This window comes from Condylura cristata, unplaced genomic scaffold (genome assembly GCF_000260355.1).
Source record: "Condylura cristata isolate star-nosed mole 26May11 unplaced genomic scaffold, ConCri1.0 scaffold00011, whole genome shotgun sequence".
Taxonomy (NCBI): domain Eukaryota; kingdom Metazoa; phylum Chordata; class Mammalia; order Eulipotyphla; family Talpidae; genus Condylura; species Condylura cristata.
Genome location: NW_004567112.1, coordinates 54,526,811 through 54,533,552, shown reverse-complemented (window position 1 = coordinate 54,533,552; position 6,742 = coordinate 54,526,811).

Sequence of the window (6,742 nt, the reverse complement as noted above, 5' to 3'; positions counted from 1 at the left end):
TTCTCCAGGTGGATATCTAGTAAGGAATTGCTGGGTTGTATGGCAGATTTTTAATATTTGAGGACCCTCCACACAGCTTCCCAGGACCAGTTTGCACTGCTATCAGCAGCATGAGAGGCTTCCTTTTTCTCCACATTCTTGCTAGCACTTTTTAGTCTGACATTTTAATATTAAAATCATGTGTTTCTAAAACCCTGGGTTTTGCCATTGTTATCCTCAGTCCAGGGTCCTCTCAGTCTTCAACTCAAAACTATTTTCATAAAAAAGTGAACATATTTTACTTTTCCACCATCATTTGCTTCTGGGTTGGCAGTGGAGTTTTCCACAGATACATATATGATATTGTCACAGTTAGGATGCAGACACAGGCATGAGAATTTAGTCATCTTCTATTATTCCAGATGTAAAAGAGATCTTTTGTATAAAATATAAAGCAATGTCACTAGTTTTTGTTTTTATTAGAGTTACATTATTATTTGATATTTAGTTTAGCCTATAATTAGTTTCTTGTTTTTAACAAATGAATACATGCTTTAGATGCCATACTTCTGACTTGAATTTTTTTTAAATTTTCATTTACAGTCTAATATAGTGAAAATGATTTGATATAACCCACATGAACACAAGATCTCAAGTCCTCAGAGTTTATAAGATAGTTTTTAAGAATATGAAGAAATGCTGGAGCCAAAAAGTTTGCACATAAATGTCTATGCTGTTAATTCGATTAGTCAGTCTAATAATTAAGTCTCCTTACTATGCTACCAAGACGGTATAAGTTCCAAACAGCCTAGTTTTCATTGAAGAACTGTAACTATGGCAACTAGCCTGCACCATTGAACACAGGAAGCTAATGCTTCAAAATGGCAACTGGGAGCACATCTGACATTTACCAGTCATGACATTCACTTCTGGTGTTCTCTTCCTGTTAGTTACATTAGCCTTAGAGAATTAATTGTATGTCCCTGTGTCTTCGTATCTGTAATACTCAGTGAGGTTTCAGAATTCCTGGAACCTGTCCCCTCCAGCAATTTAAAAACTGCCCTGGATCTCAGTTCCCATAGCTTAATCGTTCCACTGGAAACATGGGAATGATAGCTTTAGACATCGCTAAGCAAATGATAAAGCTAGTATATATGAAAACAGAAAACTGCAATATACTTTGCAGATATAAAGTTTACTAGTGTAAATATTTCAATACACAGGCAGTTAAACTAACAGTTTAACTATTTCAGTACACAGGCAGATATTTGATGAAGATGTAAAAGAGTTGATTTTGGGATTTAAACGACATTTGTAAATTCAGAACCTGCAAATTTACATTTGCATTTACAAACAGGTCATATTTTTTCTAGTGATCACATATTTCTTCTAGTGATCTTTTTTTGGTGAGTGATTTACAGATACAAAGGATGTGTGTGACTAGACAGAAAGGTGGAGTGACAACAGAGGAAGATAGTGAAACAAAACAATATATCCTGTAAAAGAGGCATATCCCCTGGGACTACTTCAGTGCAACAGAAATTCTTCCATGGTAGGCTTTGGCTATTACTTAACAGCTGTTCAATAGGTTCCAGGAGCTTCCTTGTAAAAAAGAAAGTGCTAAATACACAAGATGGTTTCATATTGGATATTTATATTTAAATTTTAAAAAAATGGTCAGCAGAAAAAGAATTTACCTTCTATTTATTTATACAAAAAAAAAAAAATGCCTGCTAAAGTTTTTACTGGAGTAATACCATCAAATTTATTTATGGCAAATCTAAGCCAAGATCTGACCTTTTCCAAGGACAAAAAATAGGAATAACAGATCACTAAATATACATATTAGGCATATGCTACTGAGTTTAGAGCTTAGACTCATAATGGAGATAATGCTCATGTCTTTGTCTGCTTATAGTAATGGCTTAAACAATAGAAACAGTTCTGGAGGCCAGGAAGTCCACAGCCAAGAGCCTAGCCAATTCTATTCCTGGTGAGAGCTGTCTTCCTGGCTTGTAAATGCCTGCCTTTTTCCCAGGTCCTTCACATGGAAGAAAAAAACCTCTTGTCTATAGGATTAGGATCCCTCATTTAACTTCAATTACCTCCTAAAAGTCCTATGTAGAAATATATGACCCTGGAAGTCAGGATATCAACAAATCAGTGATGTGTGGGGGTGGGGATGGAATCCAGTTCAGTTGTAGCAATTGCCATTTGAAAGTAAGTGCAAACTAGACTTTGAATGATACCACATAGCTGCATTAGAGTCTCATAGAAACTACTAGCCTATTTGTAACCAAAGGAATGAAATAATCATGAATCTGTCATTTTACACATTGATTTTTCAGTTTCTTTGATTAACTATCAAATTACTGAAGGCTACTATCATAATATATTACTAATGTTTTCAGATATTCAAACACCAAGAAATACTTCCTCCCTTGAAAAGAGACATTCTAAGAGGTTGTTGGTATTGGTTTTCTTTGATGGAATACTTTTTTAAACCAGAGGGATAATTTTCATCCCTTCAGGTGGAAAATAGGGTACATTCTGAACAAACCGAATCTTGAAGTCTTAGATTTGGCCTGGATTGGCTTCCTTATTTCACAGAAGAGGAAGCAGACCTTGAAGGTAGCAGTGGTTCTCAGAGAAGATCCCTGAAGACTAAGCTACAGTCAAGGTAATGTCTGCTGCATTATAGTCAGGAAGTGTGATTAGCTTGCCATTAGCTAATGTTATTAAATTTTGCTTTTACTGTTAGTACATTGCTTTCCCAAGCATTATGTCAACTGGTTCTCTTAACAACCCTGTAAAATAAAAATGTCATATGTAAGCCAAAGGATAAATAATGGATTGGATTTCTAGAAGTGGTCCACAGAAAGAAATAGAGGAAACAACACTGCAAATTTGCAAATCCACAACAGTAAGATCAGGAATAAAATGGATTTCAGCTGCCACATTGAAACAGTTGGGTATCAGTTATATATTGTAAAAGGGTAAGTGAATTTCTAACAGTTGGGTAGTAAGTGACAGAGTAGCTGAAAGTGGGTGCTTTTAGCTTAGTGTGATGCACTGCATCAATGTATTTTCTAACATATAACTGTTCTTCTGGTATAAACCTTGTATGTCCATAGTTCACTATGTGTGTTTATATCGATTAATTTAAACGACTTTCTTGTTATTTTTAAAACATACTAATTTGTCAAGGATTTGTTTATATTCTAAATTTGTATTTTTTTTTCCTGGCTTAACTAACAGCTTAACCACTGCCATAAACTTACTTGAGTATCTTCCTTCCTTTCATTTTCTGTTTACATAAATATTTTTTAGAGTGTAGGAATTACCTACACTTGAAGCATTTTGTAGAAATTAACTATAAACTGCTTCAGTTCTTTCTATATATATAAAAGTCACATGAATAGATTTCTCATTCAAAAGTTTTTAAATTTTCTATACCTTCTAAGTCTATTTTGACTACAAATTTATATGAGAAGTAGCCATTTTACCTACACTTTCAAATAATTGCAAAGTATTTAAATTTATATGAGAAGTAGCCATTTTACCTACACTTTCAAATAATTGCAAAGTATTTTTATTTTAGAATTACAGTTGAGAGCATTTCTACTACAGCTGTGTATATTTATTCATCTATATAAATATCCATAGCTACCCTGTTTCTTGTTTATTTGTACATTCTTTCTTTTTTCTTGATCACTTTGCTACAATTATTTATTTGATTCTTCTATGAATTATCTTATGTGTTGCTGGTCCTAGTGTTTTCCTTGTATCATTTTTTTAAAAAAAAATTAAAGATTTATTTATTTATGCATTCAAGAACTGTGGTACAGGCCAGAGGTGCAGGGGATGAGAGGATTCACTAGAGGTGAAGTATGCACATGTTCTGAAATACACTGCTGAGGGGAGCAGTTGGTGGGTCAGGAGTGGTCTGCTGTGCCATGTGGGCCAGCTCCCACAGGCTGGGGATCAAACTCATGCTGCAGTGACTTGAGAGAGATTCATAGTGCTGTGCTCAAACCCTTGCCCCACCAGAGAGGTTCTCATTTAAAATTTTTATCTTATTTATAATATAGATCTAATTTTAGGTTATAAGGAATCACAGTGAGAGGTGGGAAATAAGGATACCAACTGTGAACCTGTTACCCCAAAGTAGTCAAGAATTAAGTCGCTAACCCAGAGTGGGCAGGACACAGTAATGTCTTCCTTTGAATTGGGGAGGATCTGGCAGAAAAGGACAATGGAAGGGAATATGAGAAAAGATAACGAAGAGAGTAAAATCCTGAAGGAAGGAGCAGGGCAGGACAGGATCAATAATTTTGACATGGGACTCATTTTCAAAAGGAAGAGAAACAAATATGACTCACGGTCCACTACCTTATAACTTTCTTAGTACTCTTTTGCATTCAATGAAATATCCATTTAGCATACAAACAAGCAACATGATTAATCCATTGCTTTAGATAGTAATTTACAAATGCGTCAAAAGGATGTCACTGGTTTTATTCACATTACTAATTTCTCCCTTATTTTTAGTTCTTATGTATAAGTGATAGCTATGTTGCCAAAGGTGGGCCCAATGTTTTACAGCACAGACATTAAATACCATGTTCCCAGATTTTGAGACAAGAACCAATTTTATGCAAGGTCACCTGGCAAGAGGCTGGAGGCAAGATTCAAATCAGTCTCCCAGAAAATGGGACTTGAGGAAGTTCCATGGGGTTGAGGCACAAAGGAAAATATTTTTAGGAGGTAAGTTGATAGAGGCTGATTGGATGTTTTCTGCCAAATTATTGTATAACTCAGATTTGGGTCCAGAATGGCAACAAAACTGAGTACCCCTCACTTCTGAATGTTGCCTGTCTTACCACAGGAGCAGGGCTTCTTAGTTCTGTCTTCCATGGCTCTTTTTCCTGTCTAGGTAATGAGCAGTCACTTTGAGGATAACACATCCTTTTCTGGCCCTATTCTCTGAAACGCAACTTGTCAAGTTATGAGAAATCTGTTCTTCCTTTAAAGTGGGTGTGGTATTTTTGTCCCCTTGTTTCATTTGATAAGCCCACTCTGTTCTTCTTGCAAGATAAACAAAACCAGGAAAGGACCACCACAGATTCAGCTTTTCTACAGGTTTTTCTTGTGTTCCTCTTTTTCTCCACCTTATTATATAAATCTTTGTAGCTTCCTAGATTCCTCCTAATGATCTATTAATCCTCCCATTATCCACATTACCTTAGAAAAAAAGACATGCAGTTAACCCAACAAGCAAGAAGTCTTTCAGTGACCCCCTCCTCTCTCTCCAAATCTAACAAAAGAGAGTGGTTGACAGAGGACATATATAAACAAGTATTACTGTCACAGACAGTTCATCTTAAGCTGCAAGAAGTATAAAAATTGCAGTCAAAGGTCTGTGGTATCCATCCCCAGGTGAAGTTTTTTGTTTTGTTTTGTTTTCAAATCTCAGATAGAGGCACTTCTTGGGAAGAGCTATCTTACCAAATATAAAAATTCAATGGACATCTCTACATATCCAAACATCAGTTATCTGATCAAGAAACTGGAATTTTAGGCCTGAGGTATAATCTATGGAAAGATAAGGTCTGAATGGATGCCCTTTACACTATCTTGGTCAAATATATTTCTCTACACTTAATTCATTAGAACCACAGCATAAGCCAAGTGTGCAGAAAGTGAGGTTAAGTGCTAGTGTTAGCAGGCAGACTGAGTGGCACGCAGGACCTCTGAACTTATACACTATAAAGAATTTCTGGCTGTGTGAAGACAAAGTATACTCTTAGTGTTTAAGAGCTTTCATAGAATAATTGTACAATGAGAAGGAAGATAAGAAACAATATAATTTCCCAGCAAAGCATCCGAAGTTACCCATCTCCTTGTGGGTAAATGCCCAGCCAAACAGGGTTGGTCTCAAATGGGAGCCATTGAAACTTGAAAGGTTGCCACAAGTCTGAGGTCAGGGAACCATAGAGAAGGGAAAGGAGGGGCCAGGCCTTTTTATCCCAAGTCTGGGACAAAAGGAGTAATCAAGCTACAAGCCAAGGTGATGATAGGCATTGCCAGCCTCCCCACAAGGCTATTGCCAGCCTCCCCACAAGGCTCTCATCCATGTGTCTCTTCCCAGTGTCTCTACATGTCTTGACTTCACATCACTCTTCCAAGTCCACAAAGTCCCTGATGCAAATCCAAAACTGAGAAGCAAGCATACCCTCCTTCACATGGCTCTCTGTCCAAGTGTCTCTCAAGTGTTCTTTATCTTCATTGGGCCAGGGGACCTGGAACCTCACACCATATTATGGAGATTCTGCTACTACACTAGAATTGTGAAATGAGTAGGCTGAATTGTCAGACAGACCTGAGTTTGGATGTCCTGCAACTTTGCAGCTGTGTGAAGTTTGAGCAAATAAATTAACTTCTCTGACTTTAAGTTTTCTCATGTATATGACAAAAATAATGGTAATATTTGATTACTAATATTATTTCAAAAGAGTTTGTACATTAGTCACTGAGCTGGTATGTGCTAAGTAGCTTAGCAGCTTAGCACTGTGATCACCCTGTGGGCATTCAATCAATAGCAGAGTCATTACTATAAGCAGTAGAAAAGGATTTCTGATTATAGATTGCCAAAAGGGCTGGGTCAGATGGAGGGCTATTCCTAAGCTGAACAGCAAGTTCATAAGTCACATAGGTACAATCTGTGTACATATATAAGGGGATGGGAGAAGAAGACAAAGTC